This window comes from Triticum dicoccoides, chromosome 1B (genome assembly GCF_002162155.2).
Source record: "Triticum dicoccoides isolate Atlit2015 ecotype Zavitan chromosome 1B, WEW_v2.0, whole genome shotgun sequence".
NCBI lineage: Eukaryota > Viridiplantae > Streptophyta > Magnoliopsida > Poales > Poaceae > Triticum > Triticum dicoccoides.
Window position 1 is genome coordinate 382,234,513 of NC_041381.1, and position 14,056 is coordinate 382,248,568.

Sequence of the window (14,056 nt, forward strand, 5' to 3'; positions counted from 1 at the left end):
GCAACACTCACTGTCCATCCGATCGATCGGCTTCAGTTAGCAGCAGTAGCGAAGGAATCGCTCCATCGGGTTCAGTTAACAGCCATCGATCGATCGCTCGGGTTCACTAACGCGTAGCCTGCAGTGCAATCGCTCGGGTTCGGTTAGAGCCCAGCGCCTCGCTCGGGTTCAGTTAGAGCCAACGCCTCGCACACACGCGCGTACGTGTACGAGAGAAACGTGCATCGCTCGGCCCCCGACCTCCCACCGTAACCGGCAACTCCCCGAAATTTTCCTCCCCCTCGCTTCTACCACGGTTTTTTCCGTCATGGACGGCCCAAGAATGTCATGCAGCTGCATTTCCGGCCGGCCCAGGACGAAAAGCCCATTTTCTGTCATGATTTTTTGTCATAGAAGTAGGAGCCGACCACATCTATGATGATACCGGGTTTTGTCACAATTATCGTCATACAAGTGTCATATGTATGACAGAAAAAAAATTCGTTCGACCCAAAATGTCCCGGATGTGTCTTTTTTTTAGTGCGTGGAGAGGCTGACAGCTGAGTCCACGACAGCCGCAAGGAAGTGCCTCCTTATTACGCGCAAAATAGTTATTCCTCGACCTGACAGAGGGGACCCACCAGACATGCCACCGTATTTCGCAAAAAAATGATTCTCCCCCTGACTGCTGGGACCCACCAGCTACATCTTCGCACGCAAGGAAGTGCGTCCGGGAAAAAAACGATTCGTCCACCTGATTGCTGGGACCCACTGTCGGTGTCAAAACCGGCAGATCTCGGGTAGGGGGTCCCAAACTGTGTGTCTAAGGCTAAAGGTAACAGGAGACTGGGGACACGATGTTTACCCAGGTTCGGGCCCTCTTGATGGAGGTAATACCCTACTTCCTGCTTGATTGATCTTGATGATATGAGTATTACAAGAGTTGATCTACCACAAGATCGTAGAAGCTAAACCCTAGGAGCTAGCCTATGATTATGATTGTGTTGTCCTACGGACTAAACCCTCCGGTTTATATAGACACAGGAGGGGGATAGGGTTACACAGAGTCGGTTTATAGAGAAGGAGATCTATCATCCAGATCACCAAGCTTGTCTTCCACGCAAAGGAGAGTCCCATCCGGACACGGGACGAAGTCTTCAATCTTGTATCTTCATAGTCCAACAGTCCGGCCACAGCATATAGTCTGGCTGTCCGGATACCCCCTTATCCAGAACTCCCTCAGTAGCCCCTGAACCAGGCTTCAATGATGATGAGTCCGGCACGCAGATTGTCTTCAGCATTGCAAGGCGGGTTCCATCTCCGAATACTTCAATAAAAATTCTGAACACCAGGACTGTGTCCGGCTCTGCAAAACAAGTTCCACGTACCATCATAGAGAGAATAATAATCCATGAATCTAATCTGCTGACAACCCTTCGAAACGTGACATCACGCCACAGTCCGGTTTTTATTCGAACCGTTTTTTATAACCAGCTACGGCACATATTACGAGGCGGTTCCTTCAGCACGTCTTGTCGAAGCAGAGATCGTGTCCCTCTTATCGTGGGATCCTCATCAATATAGGTATGGGTAATCCAACCACGCCTGTTGGCATGACTCTCTGTTTCTACGCAAGTCCCGAACGGTTACGCTGGGGACGCTTGATATTACCCCATTTATAGAGGGGTCGAGGCCTATCCCTCTGTCTCCATGCTTGCGCCTTCCCGCACTTCGAGTACCAACACCCAAAGCTCAAGCTTAAGCACTCCGGATCTTTGATCATGTCCGGATCCGACCTTCAAGGCCGGTGGATGGCCTCCTCTGTCATAGAGGAGGACATTGCGAAGCTTAGGGAGGCCGGGTATCTGACCGCTGATGTCAAGCACAGGCTTCCCGTCACAGGGCAGGTCATCTCTACTCCCGAACCCAATGAGAGTGTGGTATTTGTCTCTCACTTCCTCCGAGGCTTGGGTTTTACTCTTGATCCCTTCATGAGGGGGCTCATGTTCTATTACAGGCTAGATTTTCACGATCTAGCTCCGGATTCCATCCTCCACATCTCGTCGTTTATCATCGTGTGCGAAGCCTTCCTCCACATCACCCCCCACTTCGGCCTATGGCTCAAGACCTTCAATGTGAAGCCGAACGAGATTGAGGGGCGACACACGGAGTGCGGGAGCGCCGCAATAAGCAGAAACGCCGATGTTCCATGGCTAGAAGGTTCTTTCCCGGAGGTGTCCGATCTGTGGTAATGGAGGTGGTTTTACATCACAGCTCCCCGAGGCACAAGGTGGGTGGCCGCTCCCGCCTTCCGTTCAGGCCCTCTGCGTCAACTTGCGCCATGGGCCAACGTGGGTCTGGACTAGGGGCCTGCTAATGATGTACCGACGTTGCAGAGCCGTATTCGGGAACTTCTTGAGAGGGATATCAGTCTTGTCAAAATAATCCAGGTAATGCTAGTTCGGCGGGTCCTGCCGTGCAAACGACGTCCTCTCCGGATGTGGGAGTTCAATCCGGAAGTTCCGCGAATCATTCAGCGCTTCTTCGGCATGACGCTCGAAGGGATGTATAAGTTGTTCTTCGGGCCATGAATAAAGTGTCCGGACACCACCGAGGATGCGGGCCTGAGCTGCAATCGCCCAGATACCCAAGTAAGAAACCCTATAACCGAACACTTCGTTTGTATTTATCATAACATTAGTCTGAAAAAACTGTCCACGGCCAGGATTGGCTCAGCAAGGCGGAGAGAATCAGGTGTCCGGCCCCACTTCCCGAAGGCCCGCCCGGTCCAGCAATAGCCAAGATGCTTGAGCGGGCGTTAAGCCAAGTGCCAACGGGGGAAGATGAAGGGAAGAGTGAGCTTCACACATTGTTCATCCAAACCGGGGGAATTAATGTCTCCATGAAGGAGGATAATCGGGGTGGTGAATCCAAGAATTCCTCCCCCCGCGGGAAGAAAAGGGCTGCCTGCGAAGACTTGGAGATAGAGGCGCTTAAGCAAGGGAAGAATACTTCACCAGAGAGCCCAGTCCCAAGGGGAATCCTCACCGCATCACGCCCGAGAACGGGCCAGCCCTCCACCGAGCTGTGAGTTCATAAACCAGAAACTTATCGCTTTCTCCTATGATAGTAATAACCAGGACCTATTTTTTGCAGTCCGGTTAGCAGTTCATCTCAACATGGTTCGTCCTCGGGGGATCTTCTTCCGGAGATGATGGAGAGTGAAACCCCACCAGCCTCTCCGCCCCATGGGGCAGGTGACCCTGAGGTGTCGTCACGGAGGAGTCCAGATCCACTGAGGCCAGAAGCTAACACTTTGGCCATCCCGAGCCCAGCGTGTTCGGCTCCTGGGGAGGGTAATGAGAACAGTCTGGGAGAGTCTGGTGCCCGGCCGAACATACTTACGGGCCTCCTGGAGCAAGCTGCTCTCTCGGAGGATCACCGTACACTAATGGGTATGGTGTTGGAGAAAATTTCCTCCACTACAAGCGGTTTAAATGAAGCTTTTAAAAGCTTGCTCAAAGGTTTTGAGGTAAGCAACGAAATACGTAATTTTTGGTTGCAACGCACGCGATAGATGTGCTCTGTATAGATAGTAGCCCCTAAGACTGTGGTTGCCAGCCTATGGCGGCAAACGGAGGATCACACTTCCAGGTAATCATCGCACTTGTATTGATGTGCAGGTTGCTAAGGGTCCGGCGATAGACCAGACCGCTGAATTCGCCGAATTGAGGCGACAGATTGACGTGGTGGATGCTGACATCACGCTTGTGAACAAGCGATTCGATGAGTCGCAGAGTATGCGCTCGTGTTTCCTTATTTGTTTAGGAAATTGTAAGAATGTTGTAATATTAATATGATGTGATATGGTTGCAGGCGGAGCTACTGCCATGGAGGCCCTAAGGGCGGAACTTGCCTTAGCTAAGGGACAAGCCCAGGTTAGCAATGCAGCTGCCCTAAAGGCAGCCGAAGAATTGAGAGCCGAACAGGCTTCTCATCTCCGAAGCGAAGAAAAGATAGCCGCAATGGTTGTGGAGCTGAGGGACGTCGCCGGCCGGTATGAGCTTCTCGAGAAGGCGAATCAGGCAAAGGCGGTTGACCTGAAGAAGGCGCTGGATTCGGCTAAGGAGATGCGCTCTAATATTAGAGACGCGTGGGAGGAACTTCGCCAAGCCGGAGAAATCGCGGCTGGAAATCCCTATTTGTTGCAGATGAAGTTCTTAGATCCAAAGTATGCTCCTTTGGATCAACTTTGGAGCACTGCAGATGAGTATGCGGACTTGGCGAAGAGTACGACTGATGCGACCAAGTTATTCAAGGATCATAAAGATAATGAAACAGAAAGGCTATTCTCGTCGCAATTTAGCTCTCCAACGCGCTCATTGCCATTAAGTGAGAGGATGGCCGCTATAGCCGAGCTCCATAGGTTGTCGGGTCTTGCAATCATGTCTGTAATAGACCATCTATGGTCGAAAGGACCTAGGCCGGATAGTTACTTTGGTTTAGTGCAGCAATTATTTGGCGCCAGATGGCGAATCGATGCCGTCAAGAGGTCGACGTGTATAAAGGGTGCATGGATGCCTCTTGCCCGTGTGAGCAAGGTTGTCAGAATCATGATTTTGAATCGGATCAGAATTTCAATGGTAGGATCGCAAATCATAAAATCTTCACTACTAGAATTGTAGAAACGTAGATTCTAAGAACTAAAATCGTAGAATCAGAGGGTTTAGTTTGGATCCTAAAGTCGTATAATCGTATAACAGAATCGCGATTCTGACAACCTTGCATGTGAGGACATATTGGGCGGATATGGAGGCCACCAGCATTGCAACCCACGGTCCGACAGGAAGCCAAGACCCAGCCGAGCACTATTTTGAGCAGGTCATAGAAGGTGCCCGTAGAATAGAGGCTCAGTTCTCGAAGAATGTCATGTTCGAGTGACAAGTCTATTGATTACAAACAATTATGTGTTAATTATAGAGGTTGTTTATAAACTTTTGCCTGAAAGTATTATAATGTCTCCTGTGTGGCCGTTTATGTATGCATATAACATGGAAGTTAGCAGTCGTTGGCTTTAGCCCCCACGCATATAATGCGGGGGTGTTCGAAAAAATATGCGTAAACACACTTGATCCAACATCTTGGTCCATTAAGGAGGTGATCGCACGTCGAACCAGACAACCGGACTATATAGTTGTAACACTTTCACTTAGCCATAGGAGTTGAAAGGTGGGCCCTGGTACTTCTGCGTGCATCCGGATACGGTGCACGTACGTACTTGACCGGGAAACCGGTCCTTCGTTGATGCGGAGGAATCCTATACATTCCGATGAGTCCTCGAGTGGTTGACCAGTCTCTCGTTGTATCATGACAGTCAGTTTTCGGCTTTCTCTACTGAGGTGCTCATCCGGAATAACCAGGGCACAATCGCAGTAGTTCTCCTTTGGCCACCTTAGCCGATAGAACCGAACGTAAGGCAACAAACCCCGGAGCCGGGCTAACCAAACATTTGACCAAAGACATGATTCGGAGCTTATGAAAGGCCAAACTCGCAACGCCGAACACTCCCGAGGGTATTCGGACTTTATAAGATATACTGGGCTGAGTAACGCCCTTGACCCTGTATTTCCAGGTACGTGCATTGATTTGTCGTGGCGAATAGCCTATAACGCGAATGTCCCTTGTGGGTGTATGGAATACCCATGGGATGTCAAGCAACAAAAGACAGTAAAGAAGGTTTACACAGGGGCTTAATCTAAAGAGAAACCTTTGAGCAGGGCCCTACTGCACATCTGCGCCTTTGTCTTCGTTGTGCCATATCCTGGAAGGGTGTCGCATGAGTAGTGTCTGTAAAAACTAAAACTCATATTGAGGAGTAAGCCTGCGGGAAGTTGGTTATTCTCAATGGATATTAGAAATATGAGAGATTGGCCTATTGCTAAGGTAAGCCGAATTGTGGGCTGTATTATGTGTTGACAGCCCCTAGTACCATTTATGGAGATATATGTGTAGCACCCAGCCAGGGTTTATCCGGGTTGTTGTTGATGGTGGTGCACCAGACTCGTCTAGCCGTGTCTGTGGTCTTAACGACCGATCATGCGTTCTGGTGGGAGAGGCCGCTTAGTGTCCGGCCGTAGGAGCTGCCGCATACTGCTCTGTGTTTCCACTAACCGTTATGACGCCATGTGGACCGGGCATCTTAAGTTTAAGGCAGGCGTAGTTCGGTGTTGCGTTAAAGCAAGCGAAGGCCATTCTTCCGAGTAATGCATAATAACCGCTGCTAAAGGGAGCAATGTCAAAGAGTAATTCCTCGCTTCTGAAGTTGTCGGGAGAACCGAATGTCATTTCTAATACGAGGGAGCCCCGACAGCGGGCCTCAACGCCTGGTATCACGCCATTAAAGGTGGTGTTACTCTGGCTTATTCTGGATGGGTTTATCCCCATCTTGCGGACAGTGTCCTGATATATCAGATTAATACTACTGCCACCGTCCATTAGGACTTGATTGAGATGGTATCCATCAATTATTGGGTCGAGCACAAAAGGCAGCCGATTCTCCGTGCCAGATACTGACCGGGTGGTCCATGTGATCAAAAGTGATCGGGAAGGCCTCCCAGGGGTTGGACTTGGGGGCAACGAATTCCATGTGGGTTGTGTGGATCATATTTACTGTTTTAACTTCTCGTGGGAATTCTTTCTGTCCCCCAGTGTTCGGTTGGCGAGGCTCATCCTCGTCTTTGCTTGGTGTTTCCCTTCCCTTGTGTTCGGTGTTTAACTTGCCGGCCTGCTTGAAGACACAACATTCTCTGTGAGTATGATTTGCAGGTTTTTCCGGGTGCCATGGATTTGGCACAGTCTGTCCAGGACTTTATTTAGGTCGGACGGTCCTTCTTTGATGCCTTTAAATGGCTTCTTTCTCTGACCAGGTCGCGAGCCCCTGAATCCGGCATTGACCATCGTGTTGTCCGGACTATCTTCATTGCTTCGACTCTTATTCTTGTTGCGCCGTGGCTTCCCATTGCCATCTCGAGTTTTGGATGTGCCTGGGTCGCTGGTGCCTCTACGGGCCAACCAGCTGTCCTTGCACGCACAAAAGCGGGTCATAAGTCTTGTTAAGGCCGCCGTTGTCCTTGGCTTTTCTTGGCCGAGGTTTCTGGCAAGCCACTCGTCCCATATACTATGCTTGAAAGCCGCTAGGGATTCAGCACCCGGACAGTCGACGATTTGATTCTTCTTAGTGAGAAATCTGTTCCAAAGCTTACGGGCTGACTCTCTGGGTTGTTGTATTATGCGACTTAAATCGTGTGCATCCGGAGGTCGGACATAGGTCCCTTGGAAATTGGCCCTGAAAGCGTCCTCAAGTTCCTCCCAACTTCCAATTCAATTTTCGGGGAGGCTTTTCAACCAGTGCCGAGCTGGCCCTTTCAACTTGAGGGGAAGGTATTTGATGGCGTGGTGATCATCCCCTCGAGCCATGTGTATGTGAAGGATAAAATCCTCGATCCAGACCCCTGGGTCTGTCGTTCCGTCATATGCCTCTATGTTCACGGGTTTGAATCCTTGTGGAAATTCGTGATCTAGCACCTCGTCGGTGAAACACAGGGGGTGTGCAGCCCCTCTGTACCTAGATATGTTAGGGTGTGCTGTCGACGGTTGTTGTATTCGGGTTTGATTCCGGACTGGTATTTGATCAGTATGATCATTTTGGTGACCATAGTCTTGTGCCTAAGCACACCCTGTAGATCCATAGACGGACCTGGTCGCACCAGCCCTTTTGTCCAAGAGCTCACGCAAATCATGGGCTGACTTGTGCGCGGCACCGGTGGCTGCTCTATAGCGGCCATGAGGTGGTCGGTCCGGTTGATCGGCTGTGGTATTCTTTGGCGGAATGGGCTCTAAGGCTTCATTGTCGAATTCTGGCAGTAGCTTGTGCTTTGGGTAGCTCTTTTTTGGCGATCGTTGCCGTATTTTTTTCCAGTGTCTAGCACTTTCTTCCATCTTCGGTTGAGCGTGTCCTGCGCGGCGTTAAGCCTTTGCTTCTGCTTCTTTAAGCTCCTTGCCGTGGCAATAAGCCTTTTGTGGAGGTTATCTTGTTCCAAACATTTTTCCGGGATGATGAATGCATCATCAACCGGACTGTCCTCCTCTTTGGAGGCAGTGTGATGAGTTCGGCCCTCGGGATCGCTGTGGTTGGGTGTCTGCTCCGGGCTGTGTTCGGCGTGACCTGGCTTATCCTGCTCCATCGCTGGGTCCTTGTGGTCGTTGTTGCCTTCGTAGTCGACCGGAGTGTTATCCTTTTCTGTGTTGTTATCGCTATTTTTACTGTGACTGGACTTAGAGTGGCGCCTGTGCCGTTGTTTTTGCTTTTGTCCGGGGGGTTTATCCTCCGTTGTGTCCTTTTGTCACTGTTGTCCTCCTTAGGCGTGTCCACCATATAGATGTCATATGATGAAGTGGTGGTCCAGCGCCCCGTGGGCGGTGGTTCCAGATTGTCCCCTATATCGGCGTCCATACCGTCGATGTCGTCGGATTCAAAATCAAGCATGTCTGTTAGGTCATCGACAGTGGCTATGAAGTGGGTGGTGGGTGGGAAGCGATTTTCTACCTCGTCCATACCCCACTCGGGCCGGACATAGTTCGGTCGAGAGTCTTCTAACAAAGAGAGAGACCTTAATGAATTTAGTACATCACCAAAAGGGGAGTGTTGCATGATATCCGCGGTGGTGAACTCCATTACTGGGGGCCACTTGGACTCGATAGGCTCAGGCGGGCGCGATTCGGAACCCCCATATAGACACAGGTCTGGGGGTCCGGAGATACAGATTTCCTTAAGAGCGGAGTCTGTGTTCAGCTCCAACGCCGATAGGTGTGCGGCCTCCGGGGTGAGGTCCATCCACCCGTCCTCGGAAGGCACGATCTGCTCTAGATCGAAGTCCGGAGCCATAGCAGGCGCGATATTCCAAATACTGTCCGACGACAGATCTAAGTCATGCACGTCGTGATCGTTCGGCGCTCCTGACATGGGCCCGAATCTGTCGAAGATCAAGTCTCCTCGGATGTCGGCGGTGTAGTTTAGGTTTCCAAACCTGACCTGATGGCCAGGGGTGTAGCTGTCGATCTGCTCCAGACAGCCAAGCGAGTTGGCCCGCAGTGCGAAGCCACCAAACACAAAGATCTGTCCGGGGAGAAAAGTCTCACCCAGGACGGTGTCGTTGAAGGTTGGGGGAGCCATCGGGCCTTACAGTGACGACACAGAGGAACTCTCAATGAAAGCACCAATATCGGTGTCAAAACCGGCGAATCTCGGGTAGGGGGTCCCGAACTGTGCATCTAAGGCTAATGGTAATAGGAGACTGGGGACACGATGTTTACCCAGGTTCGGGCCCTCTCGATGGAGGTAATACCCTACTTCCTGCTTGATTGATCTTGATGATATGAGTATTACAAGAGTTGATCTACCACGAGATCATAGAAGCTAAACCCTAGGAGCTAGACTATGATTATGATTGTGTTGTCCTACGGACTAAACCCTCCGGTTTATATAGACACCGGAGGGGGCTAGGGTTACACAGAGTCGGTTTACAGAGAAGGAGATCTATCATCCGGATCGCCAAGCTTGTCTTCCAGGCAAAGGAGAGTCCCATCCGGACACGGGATGAAGTCTTCAATCTTGTATCTTCATAGTCCAACAGTCCGACCACAGCATATAGTCCGGCTGTCCAGATACCCCCTTATCCAGGACTCCCTCACCCACCATCTACATCTTCGCATGCAAGGAAGTGCCTGACAGTCAGGACCCACTTGGTCGAAGCGTACGTAGCATTGTCATTCTGGTCGCAAACGTGTACGTACATACTGGTGGATGTAGAGGTGTGCACGTGTCGTAGTAGAGGCGCGCAAGTAGCATGTACACGTACGTACAGCGGCCAGTGTGCAAGAAAGAAAATACGGCCACATATGTGTACATACGGGAGGGGTCTCGAACGCCTACTCGCACAAAATAATGATTCCTCCACCTGATAGCCGGGACCCACCGGAACGACCTCTGTATTTTGTGAAAAAAAAAGTTCCCCCCACTGTCAGCTCGGACCCACCGGAAATGCCTCCTTATTACGCACAAAAAAAATGAATAGTCCCCCTGCTAGCTGGGACTCACCTTGGTGGGAGGCTGACTTGTGGGCCTACTAAGTTGATGGGGACGGAGGGCTTTGTTAACTTAGTCAATATGAACGATTCTAGCTCCAGTGACCGTACGATGTCCATCCAACTGCCATAGTGCTTCTTCAACCTCTGGTCTTCTTGCTCTAGCTGCCCAAAGCAGCACCGAACATGCCACATGCTCCTGCTTCCCGTGGCCGGCTGTGCTGCCGCGGAGGCCTCACCGCCCCCTACTATTCCCACCGCTAGCCAGGCCCTGCGGCCACGGCAGCCTCACTCTACAGCCGAACCAGTGAACGCTCGTACTCCTCTTTGCCCGGGTTTCCACTGCTGCGTCTTCCCCGGCTCCGCGTCATCCCCTTCCTAGGCCACGCTGTCGTCCACCGCCCTGGTGCTCTCGGTGCGGTGTGGTCAACGTGGTCAAGGAACGACTTCCATTGAAAGAGTACTGTACATGGAGAGGGTGACAGCTGGGTCCATGACGACCACAAGGAAGTGCCTCCTTATTATGCGCAAAATAATTATTCCTCCACCTGACAGCAGGGACCCACCGGATGGGCCACCGTATTTCGTGAAAAAAACCTTTCCCCCTGACTGCTGGGCCCACCAGCTACATCTTCACACGCAACGAAGTGCATCTGGGCAAAAAAAGCGATCTGCCCCTCACTATTGGGACCCACCATCTACATCTTTGCATGCAAGAAAGTGCTTGACAGTCGGGACCCACCTAGTAGAAGCGTACGTAGCGTTGTCATTCTGGTCGCGAACGTGTACGTACATACTAGTTGATGTAGAGGAGCGTGTCGTAATAGAGGCGCGCATGTAGCATGTACACATACGTACATCGGCCAGTGTGCAAGAGAGAAAATATGGCCACATACGTACATACGGGCAGGGTCTTGAACGCGTACTCGCGCATACGTATGGCCAGGGCTCGTGTACCTGGTTGGGTAGGAACGAAGAAACAACGTCTTCGTCGTGTTCATGGGTAGCGAATCGGCTGGGTCGGAACGGAATGCGTCATCGTGTTCAACGGGAGGGCTTGGACGGAGCATCCGATGGAAACGAGGCCTCGAGTACCACACAATGGAGGAAACGGCCTTGTGTTCGACCGGCCACGTTCGAAACGGGATCCTGTTCATCGGGAGGGGTCTGGTGTACCACAAAATGGAGGAAACGAACTTCTGTTGGACCTCGTATGGTCGAAACGGGGTTCTGTTGATCGGGAGGGGTGTGGCGTACCACAAAACTAAGGAAACGGACTTTTGTTGGAGTACTACGGTCGAAACGGGGGTCCTGTTCATCGGGAGGGGTGTGTCGTACCACAAAACGGGACTCCACGAGATACTGTTCATGTCCACCATCGACCTCCTCCAGCCCCCACGGGGTACTGTTCATCCACCGTTGAGCTCCTCCAGCCTCCACCTGCGACTGTTCATCCGCGAGCTCCTGTTCATCCAACCTCCACTGCACGCTACTCCACCGGCTACTGTTCAACCAGCCCTCTCCACGGGCTCCTATTCAACCACCACACCACGGGTTACTATTTATCCAGCCCTCCACCATCTACTGTTCATCCAGGCCTCCACGGGGTCGTCCTGTTCATCCAGCCCCAACCGGCTCGATTGATCGGGGTCCTGTTCATCCAGAGGCAACACCACGTTGTCCTGTTCATCCACCCCCACCAGGAACTGTTCATCCACCCCCCAGCAATGCTCACTGTTCATCCAGAGGCAGCATCGATAGACTTCAGTTAGCATCAGTAGCAAAGGAATCGCTCGATCGGGTTCAGATAATAGCCATCGATCGATCGCTCGGGTTCAGTAACACGTAGCCTGCAGTGCAATTGCTCGGGTTATGTAGGCGAACGCCTCGCTCGGGTTCAGTTAGAGCCCAACGCCTCGTACCCACGCGCGTGCGTGTGTACGAAAGAAACGCGCAAACCTCCATGCATCGCTCGACCCCGACCACCCACCGTAACCAGGAACACCCCGATATTTTCCTCACCCTCCCTTCTACCACTGTTTTTCTGTCATGGACAGCCCAAAGAATGTCATGCAGTTGCGTATCCGGCCCGCCCAGGATGAAAAGCCCATTTTTTGTCATGATGTTTTGTCATAGAAGTAGGATCCCACCACATCTATGGTGATACCGGGTTTTGTCACAATTATTGTCATAGAAGTGTCCTAAGTATGACAGAAAAAAATTTCGTTCGGTCGAAAATGTCATGGATGTGTCTTTTTTTTGTAGTGTTGGTTATTAAAGTATGGTAGAAATATTGATTGTGCTAGTAAGTCGATACTTCTCACCCCCCCCAGAAGGAAAGAGGATCAAGTACGTATCCTGGCATGTGCCGAAGAGGACTCAAGTGAATTCCTTATCAGGAGTTGTATAGGAGGAAGTACCAGTGGTGAAGGATTACCCCGACATATTTCCAGAGGAGTTACCGGGCATGCCACCAGATCGAGACATTGAGTTTTTGATTGAGCTATTGCCAGGCACCGGGCCAATATCAAAAAGACCGTATTGGATGCCCGCACAAGATTTGGAGGAAATTAAGAAGCAGATTAAATAGTTACTGGAGAAAGGTTACATTCGACCAAGTTCATCACCTTGGGGATCCCCATTTCTTTTAGTGCAGAAGAAGGATGTATCTTTAAGGATGGTTCTAGATTATCGTGTGTTGAATGAGGTGACGATCAAGAACAAATACCCTCTGCCAATAATCAATGATTTGTTTGACCAATTGCAAGGAGCTAAAGTTTTCTCTAAGATTGATCTTCGATCAGGTTATCAACAGTTGAAGATCCGAGAGCAGGATATACCTAAGACAACTTTTACCACAAGGTACGGGTTATATGAGTATACCGTTATGTCATTTGGTCTGACTAACGCGCATGCCTATTTCATGAATATGATGAACAAAGTGTTATGGAGTTTTTGGATAAGTTCGTCGTGGTGTTCATTGATGATATATTGGTCTACTCAAAGAACGAAGAGGAGCATAAGGAGCATTTGCATTTGGTTCTTATGAAGCTCAGAGAACATCATATGTATGCCAAGTTCAGCAAATGTGAGTTTTGGTTAAAGGTAGTTGGTTTTCTCGGACATGTTATATCCGGAGAAGGAATAGCAGTAGACCCTACCAAGGTTGCTTCTATGACTAAATGGATGGCACGCATATCAGTTGGAGAGATCGGAAGTTTTCTTGGACTCGTAGGATATTATCGGAGGTTCATTGAGAATTTCTCCAGGATTGCAAAGCCCATGACGGAGTTATTGAAGAAGGACACCAAGTTTAAATGGACTGAGGAGTGTGAAGCCAGTTTTCAGGAGTTGAAGAAACGTTTGGTTACAACCCCTGTGGTGATTCTCCCAGACCAACGAAAGGATTATCAAGTGTATTATGATGCTTCACATTGAGGACTTGGAGCATTGCCTATGCAGGAAGGAAGAGTTGTTTCATATGCCTCACGACAGCTTAAACCTCATGAGCTAAATTATGCTATGCATGATTTGGAGTTAGCACATGATCTCCGAGAGTTATGTTTGGAGATAGTTCCGAGAGGTTATGTTGCAGCATTGCAAATTTAGTCCACTTTGATGGGTAAGATCAGAGAAGCCTAGAAGACTGACAAGGAGATTGCCGAGATTAAAGAAAGGATGAGCAAAGGAAAGGCTAAAGGATTTTGTGAGGATGAGCATGACACTTTATCGTTTGAAGATTGCTTTTATGTGCCTAATGACCCCGAGATCAGGAAGTTGATTCTGCTGGAGGCCCATGATTCGCCGAATTCGATTCACCCAGGAAACACTAAGATGTATCTGGATTTGAAGGAAAGTTTTTGGTGGACAGGAATGAAGAAGTATATTGCAGAGTATGTAGCAATATGTGATGTATGTCAGAGAGTTAATGAAG